This window comes from Nicotiana sylvestris, unplaced genomic scaffold, assembly GCF_000393655.2.
Source record: "Nicotiana sylvestris unplaced genomic scaffold, ASM39365v2 Un00008, whole genome shotgun sequence".
In the NCBI taxonomy this organism is placed as follows: Eukaryota; Viridiplantae; Streptophyta; class Magnoliopsida; order Solanales; family Solanaceae; genus Nicotiana; species Nicotiana sylvestris.
This window is the reverse complement of record NW_027184344.1, coordinates 143950-156857: the sequence shown is the minus strand read 5'-3', so window position 1 is coordinate 156857 and position 12908 is coordinate 143950. Positions and strand designations below refer to the sequence as shown.

The 12908-nt window shown below is 38.3% G+C and overlaps 1 non-coding gene and 1 pseudogene across 1 annotated transcript; both read left to right on the top strand.

Annotated features, from left to right (window-relative positions):
- Positions 1-3878: 3878 nt before the first annotated feature.
- LOC138884622 (small nucleolar RNA U3) lies at positions 3879-4093 on the top strand. Its single transcript, XR_011404705.1, has one exon. It is a non-coding gene; the product is annotated as a small nucleolar RNA U3 (small nucleolar RNA).
- Positions 4094-4746: 653 nt separating this feature from the next.
- On the top strand, positions 4747-4897 carry LOC138884629 (U1 spliceosomal RNA; annotated as a pseudogene).
- The last annotated feature ends 8011 nt before the right edge of the window (positions 4898-12908 follow it).

Here is a 12908-nt window from a genome sequence, read left to right as displayed (position 1 = left end):
AACGGAGGTTGTTAAATTCCAGATGATGAAGTCAGGAGTCCGACTGTAGAATAGAGGAATATCTTTCAAGGTCAAGCAGTAACCCATTGGAAGGCAGAAGGTTACAACAGAAATCCCCAGCATTCAATCCAAGTTAGAAATAGTAGAAGCTCGTCTCAAGAATGCGAGTCAACAGTCTGGGATGATCAACAGAAGCTAGTCACAAAAACAAAAACAAGAAAAGAAAAAGCAAGCATAGAAAAAAAAGAAAAAAAAAAGAACCCAAAGTACGGAAGTGGAGAACGGATGTGGTCTGCTCAAGAACTAGCACCTACAACTAACTAGCAAGTATCAAGGTTCAGATCCAAAGTTTGTATGAAGCACCATTCAAGACTCAAGACCAAGTTTCAGAAGACTTAAAGATAGGAATCCTTGTAACTAGTAGCTGATAGGCTTAGTTAGTCTTTTTCAGTTTTCATTTTGATGTAATGACAGGACCGCGGACCGGAACCTCAACGGAACGGCACCTCGATCGGCTTTTCACCTCGGTCACAATCTCTTCCTTTCCTTAGTGTAGTCCCTCCAAATAATGGTCGGGTCAAAAACATGTCTAGTCGTTATTTGTCGGAAAACTCTTCGTGTTTCCAGTCAAAGAGGGGCAGCTGTAGACACCTGATTTTGGACCCTCCCCGAAAATTTTCACATTTTTAGCATAAATATGTAATCTAGGTCTAATATAGCTATTTTGACTATTTTACTTTATTTCGTTGCAAAAAAAAAATTACAAAAATATATATATAAATTTTTAGTTTATGTATTTCTCATAAACTTGAAAAATACAAAAAAAATAGTACCTTATTTTGTACTTTATATAATTTCGAAAATTACCAAAAAATAGTTCTATTAATGTTTTGTAGTCATTTTAATTTTGAAAAAAATACAAAAAATATATATATACTTTATATTTTATCTTTATATAAAAACGAAAATTACAAAAAAAATAGTTTTATTAATATTTTGTAGCTATTTTAATCTTGAAAAAATATTAAAAAGATATAGTTTTGTTTTAAATATTAGTCTTATTTTTGGTAGTTATTTTGCTTACATAGGATTAGTTAAGCAACGTCGTGTTCTTATTTTCGGATCCGGGCAAAAGAATAATATTCGGGTTCAAACTACCCGGTTTTAGGCCTAATTTTCGGACCTAGCCCATAATAATCCGAGTCCATCACACATGGGGGACACGCGTGGGGAACACGGAAGGAACACGACACACGGGGAACCCCACCACGCGTGGGGGACACAAGTCTTGAACCCCACCACGCGTGGGGCTCATTTTCCTTGGCAAGGGGTACTAAATACACAAACAAAGGGAGGAGAAAAGGGGTTGGAATGAAGGGACTTTGAAAAATTTAAAAAACGTGCACTGTTCATGCTTCTTCTTCCCAAAGAAAAAGAAGAAAAAACCCTAGCAAGACCTACCCCAAAACCAGTCGAAACCCCTACTCCCTCACGTCCAAAACGCCACCACCAAGCGTCCGTCAACCACCAGCCCCCCCCCCGTCGTCACTGTCCCCCAGCACCACGACCAACAGCAACAACCCACCAGCCTGTCGACCCACTGCCGCTCCCAGCTCAGTCATCGACCACCGCCCAAACGACTGCCTGCAGGTCCAGCCATGAACGACCACTCCTCCTCCTCCTAGCTCCATCAAACCAGTCCGGCAATCCTCCATTAAAGCCGACGACCACAGTTGTTGCTGCTGCGTCGTCACTGACCATAACCCCGCTGCTCCCTCGTCGTCCAGTCTTGGTCGACCAAACAGTCCCCCCCTCGTTGTCATTGCCCATCGTCAACACCACCCTAAGCGACGACCATGGCCGCCTGAAACCTGCGTTGTCCCCACTCCTTCACGTCCGGCTTCATCACGCCCATCGGCCACTGCCCAAACGACTACCCATAGCCTCCTTCCTCACATCCAAACGACCCCTTCTGTTGCATTTTCTAGCACCAACCTGCTGCGTCGAGAAAACCCAGCAGCAAACGACCCCTTCTTATTTTTTTTTTTGTAACATTAGAAAAGGAAAAATAATTGATATTGGATAATTTTATCTATAACGGCCAAAAAATATTTAAATATCAAATGTTGTTATAAGATATAACAACCGTTCACTACAACAACCAAAAAATATTGGAACAAACGAGGTTGTTATAGAGAGGATTGACTGTAATTGGAGAGGTGTAATTACACCCTCGAATTCACAAAAGGAAGGTAAGAATTGGTGGTGATTATACTACGTAATTACAAGGTTACTTTTTAATTCTTTCCTTTTATTTTTATTTTTATTTATTTTCTTTATAACTTTTTATTATTTTAACTTCTTTTTATTTTGTATTTTATTTTTTTATTCTATTTTTAATTTTTAATTTTAAAATATATTTTTCTTTGTACATTATTTATCTTTTATTTTCTACCTTTACTTCTTGTGATTACATGTAATTGCTCGTATATTTTATTTTCTTCATTTAGCGTAACTGCGTTATTATTCTAGTTTTTGAAACTACACCTCCTAATATTAGAAATAACGAGTCATTAAAAAACTTGGCATAAAATGAGTGATATCATTAAAGTAGTATTTTGTTACTAAATGAGGTTATAAACTTATTATGTTTTCTGATCGAAAGTTGTATTGGAACTTATTTTTATTATATTGGAATTTTGACATATGTTAAACAATTTTTTGTTTTGGATTTTGAAATTGTGTTATATTTATGGCTCCAATTTACTTATTTTAGTAGTATTGGCTTGTTATTCTACATTGCATTGCATGTTGTTCAATTTTTAGTTAGAATTGATAGATTTATTTTGTCAAATATTTGAATAATGTTATGCCAATATATTTATAAATATTAATTTATTTAATCAAACATGCATTCCATGATGTTTACAAAATGTATGTTTTTAGTTTTTATAATTAATTAAACTAAATACTATTAATTTAGAAAATATATATCAATTATTTGTACTATAATAGTTATAAATATATGATTAGTAATTAATGTATATTCAAGAAAAAAATTGCATCTTAAATACCAAAACTAATATCATTTATACTTACAAAAAATTATTTATAGGCATGTCTTTATTAAATTATCTTTTAACTTTTGATAATTATTTCATTTAAAATTTAATATAGCTATGTAATTACACTTGTGCAACCAAATATACGCTTGTAATTACACTGTAATTACGTTAAATAAACTGGTCGTCATAATTACTATATTGTGTAATTACCACCATAGTAATTACATCAATTCTGATTGCCGGATGACTTTCCAAATAGACCCTTACAGTGATGTCCTGTTTTCTGAGTTTTGGAAGGGCTTTAGGGAATTCTTCTCTATTTGATTGTAAGTAAAATCGTGTCTTTCTTTTTTTGTAAAAAAAAAAAAAATCTATATAACCTCGTCGAATGTTTGATTCTCCACCTTGTAATCCCTTCCCATTTTCCCCTCCCCCTACCACCTATTTAAAAAAAAGTGAAAAAAAATTGTAATTCTTACATAGTTTGGAACAACTTTAAATTTTGTAATCCAGGAAGTTTTAGGATATTTTTGAGGAAATATCTTTAAATATATTAAACAAGCTTATACGTATAGAAAATACATTATATCTTGTCCAACTCCAATCAAACTCGTCAACTCAATGAAACTGAAACTTTAAAATATAGTTAGAATAAACAATAAGGTAGTTGTAGTTTATTTTGGTCATAGTTGTTGACTTATAAAGACGTTAGAAGAATTAAATACTCCTTCCTTTTTTTCGCCTTGCCTCCCACACCGACAAGCAACCCAGGCAAGGAAGTACTTATATTTCATTGCAGCAACACAGATGGACACGACCTTACTTGAACAGGATCTGTTCTATAGGCTCGTACCACTGTATCCTTGAGTTCTAAGGAGACAGAAAACCAAGTCTGGTTGATGAGGCATGGCCAATAGACCAGAGCGTGATTAACAGCTCCCATAGCCCATGGGTTATGGTGCCGTAGATGATCGTTCTTAGCCCCAACCTTGGTGTGCTGAGATGGTCTAATGGCTGTTTGACAGACTCTCTAATCTTTTTTGCTATCTTTCCTAATTTACTTTTGAAAATAACTAAGGAATTTTTTTTGCTATCTTTCCTGATTTACTTTTGAAAATAACTAAGGAAAGATTCCATGGTCTTTAGTTTATACCTAATGTTTCATGTTGTCCAATTTCAAGGAGGCTTTGTAGAAGTTATTTTTTTGTTGATTTACTTTTGAAAATAACTAAGGAAAGATTCCATGGTCTTTAGTTTATACCTGATGTTTCATGTTGTCCTATTTCAAGGAGGCTTTGTAGAAGTTATTTTTTTGTGTGCGACTATTATTGATGTAGGAGGCTAAATTGCATGTTAACTGCATCATAGTTAAACTAGTATTGTTAATGTCACGCTTTATTAAGCTAAGCAGCAGGATTTGGAGAAATACTGCCAGTCATGATTTTGTTATTAATTTGTTCTTTTAATACGGAGAGAAATATGCACAAGGAAGATGCATAGTGTTTGGTCAAAGGTTGAGTTACATATTAGATGTGGTAACCGTGGGAAGTCTCTGAAACATTGAAATCCAATATTGATATACAAATCGAAGAATGATCACTCAATCCCACGTCGTTAAGCGAAGAAAATAGAAAAGTAGTGAAGGTATACTATAAAATAAGGTCAAGGACAACAAAGAACCATACTTACCTGGACGGGGTCGATGGGCGATCAATAAGGCCCATGGCCTAGGTTGGTGATCTCTATTGCACTTTGGAGGGGTGCCCGCCTAAGGTCGGCTCAAGTGGTCGAGCCTACGTTTAATTATTTGCCAATTTTTTATCTGTAAACAAGTAGAAGCGAACGAAGACTTTGGTCGGTATCCAATAAAAAAACTTTGCCGAAAAAACCGGACGAAATCTATCGGTATTATCCAACAAAAAGCATTGATATTTTTAATTATGCAACTAAAAAATGCACCATTTGGAATCAAACCGGGGTATGTATAGTGCTAGGGTACTATTCTACCACTGGTACATTTTGGTTTAAGGCTTTCTTTTATTTTATTTATACCTTTTAATTGTATTTTCACGCAAAAATAACCGATCGATTTTGGTTTTATTAAAAATAATAAAATTATCGATCGAAATCGGTTGATGTTTTAATATGACTGACTGAAATAACTGATTCGGTCGGTGTTGAATATTGATTTTAATTTATTTTAAATAAAAATACGACCAAAGTTTGTTTGTTTCTTGAAAAATAAATTTTGTGGGATACAAAAATAGTTTTCCGTATTTTTGCGCAAAAAAATCGACAAAAGCTGGTCGGTTTCATAAAAAAGAATTAAAATAAAATATCTTTAAAAGTCGACCGACTTCGGTCGGTTTTTCGGCAATTATTTTTACCAACCGAAGTCGATCAGTAGGCCGCGATCAATTTTGACCGAATTTTTAGTGGTGAATGGCCTAGTGAATAATCTTAAGAAAGGCTTTGTGGATATCCTGTTTAACTCCTTTATTTGTGTCTAGGCAAATTATTGTATGGATCAAAATCTGACCGAGGAAATTCAGTACGAAGAGATGATTATCGTGAGAAATTTGTAACTTCTCATGGGCAATGTGGCCGAAGTCGACTAGTGATCAACGAAACAAGTCGTCAAGCAGTCAACCACGACCGAGGTCGAGTAGAGCAGATAGAAGCAATTGCTAGTTTTATATTGGGATCTTCAGAGGGAATATTCTCTTAAATATTCTCTCTGTTTGTACTTTTAGGGTTTTTTTGGGAATATCCCAAATAAATAGAAGGAGAGATAAGGCAAAGAGCATGTAATATTATATATGATAAGAACATTTTTGAAAAGTAAGCTCTCTAGATAAATACAAAGAACAACTTTCTGGAGAGATTCGACTCTTTCAGAATTCTCTATTGTCATTTCCACCAGATCGGAGAAAGTGCTCAATTTTCTCTTATATCCCTATTATTCATCATTGTCAGAGGGAAGAATCATTGACCTCATTCAATATTGGGTAAATCTTTTTCCTTATTTATATTTATTATCATTATGGTTATTTAATACTTGATACTTTATGTACATTGTTACATTCGACACATTTATTGCTTGCACATTAATTCCATTTCTTCACTGCTCGCACCTTTCGTGCTATCAATCCAAGATTTGAAGTTATTAGCTTTAACTAGTATTAACTCTACTAAATAACTGATTAATTAGTTTAACCAAAGATTATCCTCTTTTGGTCAAACAATTTGGCGTCGTCTGTAGGGACTTCCTAGTCAAAGTCTTTGTTTCTTTCAGATCTAAAAGAAAGCAACACAAACCTTGTCTTTTCTTGCCTGCATAGTTTAACATGGCAAGTAATGGAGAGCAAAGAATGAAAGAAGTAGCCGATCTTACTACCAACCTCCTAAACACTATTAACGAAGTCACTGGAATAGACATTGAGGACGTGACATCAAACGCCTCCCCCAGATAGAGTGGTTCATGCCTCCCTCATGACAGCATCACAACCTCACACGGTAAAGGGTCCTCTACATCCACAAAGGAAGAGGCACCACTAGCAGTGAAAAAGTTGCTCGAGGCGTGGTTGACAAACACACTCACCAGCATTCTCGACAAGCCCGCCCAAAGGACGAATAGAGAAAATGTGAGAGTCTGCGTCGCATCAGTGACAGACGAGAAGCACGGCCCTCCGCTTGTGACATGTATTACTCACAACGTTAGTGATGCAGGTAACGACACCCTAACAGCCATTTTGAGAAAGATGGAGGAGATGGAGAACAAGAATAAAATGTTCTGTGACCAAATGAAAGAGCATCAAGAAAGGGTAGACAAAATACCAGGTGCCCCAAAACCCTTACCAAAAAGGGACGCCAATCGTTTGTTGTCCAACCGTACAGTGAAGAAGCTGCACCATACGCCATTCCTAAAACCTTCAAAATATCGTCGTACTTGAATATATACGATGGCACGACGGACTCTGAGGATCCTGTGACCCACTATGTCACCGCAGTAAAAGGAAATAACCTCGCCAAAGAACAAGTGTCCTCCATATTACTGAAGAAGTTTGGCGAAACCCTCACCGGGGGAGCACTAATTTGGTACTCACAACTACATGCACACTCTATAGAGACGTTCGAGGAAATGGCCGACAAGTTTGTAACTGCCCATGCCGGGGCTAAAAAAGCAGAGGCGATAGTGAATGACATTTTTGCCATTAAACAGTCACCCGGTGAAGGGCTAAAAGATTTCCTTGCCTGATTCAATCGTGTGAGGATGACCTTACCAAATGTATCAGAGGGAATGGCAGTAGCAGCTTTCCAGAGCGGGTTAAATAGGAACGGTTCGAGGGCGACCAGAAAATTGCTAAGCCGACTCATGAAGTATCCCCCAACCACTTGGGATGAGATACGCAATGCCTATCGCGCTAAATTGCGAGATGACAAGGACGACCTCAATGGCTGAACTCAGCCCAAATGGAATCCAGGAAAGACTGAAGAAATGACAACATAAGGGACCATGCAGGTACGCAACCCAATTGTGAAAAACATCAACCATATGTTAGAGTCGCAGTCATACCCCCTCCCGATCATAGCGACGACCCATCTAGGCCACCAACAGGGACTCACTGAAGTGAAAGAGGTATGCCGCCACAACTATTTGCTCACAATTTCTGCGTTTCTCCCTCAGAAATTGTCTACACCCTGGAGAAGCTCGGCCCAAATGTAATGTGGCTGCAGAAGATGAAGTCCAACCCAGAAAGTCAAACACCCTCTGCGAATTCAACAGGAACGGGGCCACAAAAATGAGGACTGCACCACTCTCAGGCAAGAGGTCATGAACATGCTTCTCCAAGGACATCTGAAAGAACTTTTGAGCGATCGAGGAGGGACAAACTTTGCTCGAGGACACGAACAACATCAGGGTCCACCAAAACCACCCTCTCTAACTCGAACCATCCAAATGATCATCGGAGGAGTCGAGTACGCGTCAATCAACAACGTAAAATTCATGACCACCCACAAGCTGAAATAGTCAATTACTCATGAACGGTATGACGAACTCCAAGAGAATATCATCTTCGATAAGTTAGATACCCATGATTTGGTCTTTCCTCATTATGACGCCCTTGTTATTACTTTACGCATCTTAGAAACTGACATAAAATGCATTATGGTCGATGATGGGAGCGGTGCGTGCATTGTCCACCCTCGAGTTCTCGCACAAATGAAGCTCGAGGATAGGATAGTGATACGTTGCATCACACTAACGGGTTTTAACAATATAGTTGAACAAACATCTAGAGAAAGCACGCTACCCATCCCGGTCAGCAGCATCACTTTGGAGACCATGTTCCACATCATTGACTAGGATACGGCATACAACGCCATCATAGGTCTCCCCTAGATACACGTCATGAAAGTCGTCCCCTACAGCCTATATCAAGTCATCAAATTTCCCATCCCTTGGGGAGTATTTAGCACCCGATGAGAGCAATGCACTGCCGGAGAATGTTATCGTATCGCCCAAGACTGCACATACACCCAACAATTGAAAGGAAAAGTTGAGGCCGCATAACAATTAACAGGGTCGGGAAAGGTGATGACGAAGAGAAAGATGTCACCAGGGACCCCGAAATCATAGAAGCCACAGGGTCGACCTTAAAGGATCTTGACCCGTACAACTCAACAAAGACGACCGCAGCAAAAAACCCTACATCTGCCACAAACTTTAGGAACAAGGTAAATTCCCTCAATTTTTAGCTAACAACGCAGACTTGTTTGACTTTTCCCATGCAGATAAGTCGGGCACCCCGAAAGAAATAGCGACACACAAGTTGAACGTCGACCCGTTTTACCACCAGTGTGATAAGTTAGGCGGAAATTCAACTTTGCAGTAAATGACGCAGTCCGTGATGAAGTTGAAAAACTGCTGGAAAATGACTCTATCAAAGAATCAAAGTACCCTCAATGGGTCGCCAATGTGGTCATAGTGAAAAAGAATAATGGAAAATGGTAGATGTGCGTAGAATTCACATATCTGAACAAAGCCTGCCCGAAAGACTAATTTCCACTACCCCATATCGACCAGCTCATTGATACAACGGCTGGGCACGTGCTATTAAGCTTCATGGACGCCTACTCGGGCTACAACCAGATCCTCATGGAGGAAGGAGACCAAGAGAAGACCATTTTCATCACTCACCAAGGGACATTCTACTGAAGAGTGATGCCTTTCGGACTGAAAAATGCGGGGGCATCGTATCAGAGGTTGGTGACAAAAATGTTCAAAGACTAACTCAGTAAAACCATGGAAGTCTATGTTTTTATTGGTCAAGTCAAAAAGGAAAGAGGATCACATCGATCACTTGAAAGAGGCCTTCGACATACTCAGATGACCGGCCGCATAGCCGCCCTTTCAAGGTTCATCTCAAGGTACTCTAATAGATGCCATAAATCTTTTGGCGTACTTAAGTAAGATAATGGACTCCAATGGAACTCCGAGTGCATCAAAGCCTTGAAAGAATTAAAGTCGTACTTGTCTTCACCCCCACTGCTTGTATGGCAGAACCTAGGGAACGTCTCCTCGTCTACCTGGTCATATCTGATGTGGTCATGAGTGCAGTCCTGGTCTGAGAAAACAAAGGTACACAATCTCCTATCTATTATATTAGCAAACTCTAGTTGACACCGAAATGAGGTACCCACACTTCGAGAAGTTAGCCCTATTTTAGTCGTAGTTTCACGAAAGTTGAGACCCTACTATCAGTGTCACCCCATCTCGGTGGTCACGACCTTTCCCCTAAGGAGTATTCTTCAAAAGCCCAAGTTGTCGGCCAGATAGGACAAATAGGCCATAGAATTGAGCAAGCTAGATATGACCTATCAACCGCGAAAGGCGATAAAGTCAAAGTGCTCGCTGACTTCATCGCGAATTTCAGCACAAAATAATGCCTGAAGTCGAAAAGGAAGTCGCCCGCACTTCCTCCAGAATACACTACCTATGGGTTTTGTATATTGATGGCGCCTCTAACGCGTCAGTATTGGGACTGGGACTCGTGCTTGAGGTCCCAACAGGTGAAGTAATTCACCAGTCCATAAGATGCCCAGATATGACTAGCAACGAAGCCGAGTACGAGGCCGTGATTTCAGGGCTAAAGTTAGCACTCAAGTACGGAGCAAAGCGAGTCGTCCTATGGTGCGACTCTCAGCTCGTTGTCAATCAAGTCATAGTGACTTTCCAAATCAAGGAACAAAGACTACAAAAATACCAGGTCGAGATCTGCAAGCTGTTACCCGAGTTCGACGAATGTCAGATCGACCAAATCCCTTGAGCATAGAATATCAAAGTAGACGACCTTGCCAAACTGGCAGCGGCCACTAAAAGCATAATCGTAGAAGGGAACATGGTCACTCTCCTCCACTCGTCGATTGATCAAATCGAGGAAAGAAATATAAACCTAACTTGGGAATGGCGCAATCGTATTGTCACATATGTGTAGGACGGAGTGCTTCCAGACGATAAAAAAGAAGCTACGAATGCGGTCGGCTAGGTACATCGTCATCAACAACGACTTGTACAAAAGAACGTATGGCGGCCCCCTAGCAAAATGCTTAGGCCCAAACCAGATGCGACGCATTTTGGAGGAAGTCCATGAAGGTCACCGCGAAGCTCATACCGACAATTAAGCCCTAGTCAGATGTCTCATATGAGCAGGATACTACTGGCTTACAATGAAAAATAAAAGATGCCGACTTCGTAAAAAAATGCGAACAATGCCAAAAAATACGACCCTATGATCCACCAAGTGGGCAAGCACCTCCACTCAGTCATCTCTGTTTGGCCTTTCATCAAATGGGGGATGGACATCGTCGGACCCCTCCCAGTGGGACGAGGTAATGTACGATTTTTTTTAGTTTTAACTGACTATTTTTTCAAGTGGGTGGAAGCAGGTGCATTCACCCAAATACGGTTGCAAAAAGTAATCGCCTTCATATGGAGGAATATCATGTGTCGATTCGGCCTTCCCAAAGAAATCAGTTGTGACAATAGGCCTCAATTCACTGGAAAAAAGATCGTCGAGTTCTTCGAGAAATGGCATATAAAGAAAATATTCTCCACACCATACAATCCCACACACAATAGGCAAGTGGAGTCCTCCAACAAGTCAATATTGAATATCATGAAGAAGAAGAAGAAGAAGAAGATCGAGAACGCCAAAGGGGTTGTGGCAAGAGTTGCTGCCGGAAGTGTTATGGGCATACCGCAAAATGCCAAAAACAAGCACATGAGAAACATCATACTCACTGGTCTATGGGACCGATGCAGTAAAACCGGTCGAGGTCGGAGAACCAAGTCTAAGGTACTCGCACGAAAGTGAGCTGAGAAACGACCAAAGCAGGAGGCAAGACCTCGACGAGGCTGAAGAACAAAGCGACATGGCGTACATAAGGATGGTCGCCCAGAAACAACAGGCAAAGCGATACTACAACAAAAAAGCCAAGATCAGACCGCTCAAAGTCGGGGACTACGTACGCAAAGCCAAAACACAAGCAAACAAGGATCCACGAGAAGGAAAGCTAGGGACTAATTGGGACGTCCCATACAAAATTACGGTGGTAGCAAGCAAATGGTCATTCTAACTAGAAACGATGGAAGGAAAGCTACTACGAAACAACTAGAACATCGCCCACCTCAATTACTTCAAATTCTAAGAAAAGATATTCTCTGAAACGTACTCTTTTTCGCTCACCTGAGTTTTGTCCTAATTGGGTTTTCTCGAAGAGGTTTTTAACGAGGCGGTGAGGAGAACATCTCGAAGCTAAGCATGAGCAGGTGAGAATACAAGTTAGCAAGTTCATTTGAATAATATTATGACAATATATTTATAAATATTAATTTATTTAATCAAACATGCATTCCATGATGTTTAGAAAACGTATGTTTTTAGTTTTTATAATTAAATAAACTAAATGTTATTAATTTAGAAAATATATATCAATTATTTGTACTATAATAGTTATAAATATATGATTAGTAATTAATGTATATTCAAGAAAAAATTTGCATCTTAAATACCAAAACTAATATTGTTTATACTTACAAAAAATTATTTATAGGCATGTCTTTATTATATTATCTTTTAAGTTTTGAAAATTATTTCATTTAAAATTTAATCTAGTTGTATAATTACACTTGTGCAACCAAATATACGCTTGTAATTACACTGTAATTACGTTAAATAAACTGATCGTCATAATTACTATATTGTGTAATTATTAAGTTGTGTAATTACCACCATAGTAATTACATCAATTCTGATTACCGGATGACTTTCCAAATAGACCCTTACAGTGATGTCATGTTTTCTAAGTTTTGGAAGGGCTTTAGGGAATTCTTCTCTATTTGATTGTAGGCAAAATCGTATCTTTCTTTTTCTGTAAAAAACAAAATATGCATATCTTTTGAGATTTTAAATTTGAATAATTTTCTTATTTTTTTTGTAACATTAGAAAAGGAAAAATAATTAATATTGGATAATTTTATCTATAACGGCCAAAAAATATTTAAATGTCAAATATTGTTATAAGTGTATAACAACCATTCACTACAACAACCAAAAAATATTGGAACAAACGAGGTTGTTATAGAGAGGATTGACTGTAATTGGAGAGGTGTAATTACACCCTCGAATTCACAAAAGGAAGGTGAGAATTGGTGGTGATTATACTACGTAATTACAAGGTTACTTTTTAATTCTTTCCTTTTATTTTTATTTTTATTTATTTTCTTTATAACTTTTTATTATTTTAACTTCTTTTTATTTTTTATTTTATTTTTTGATT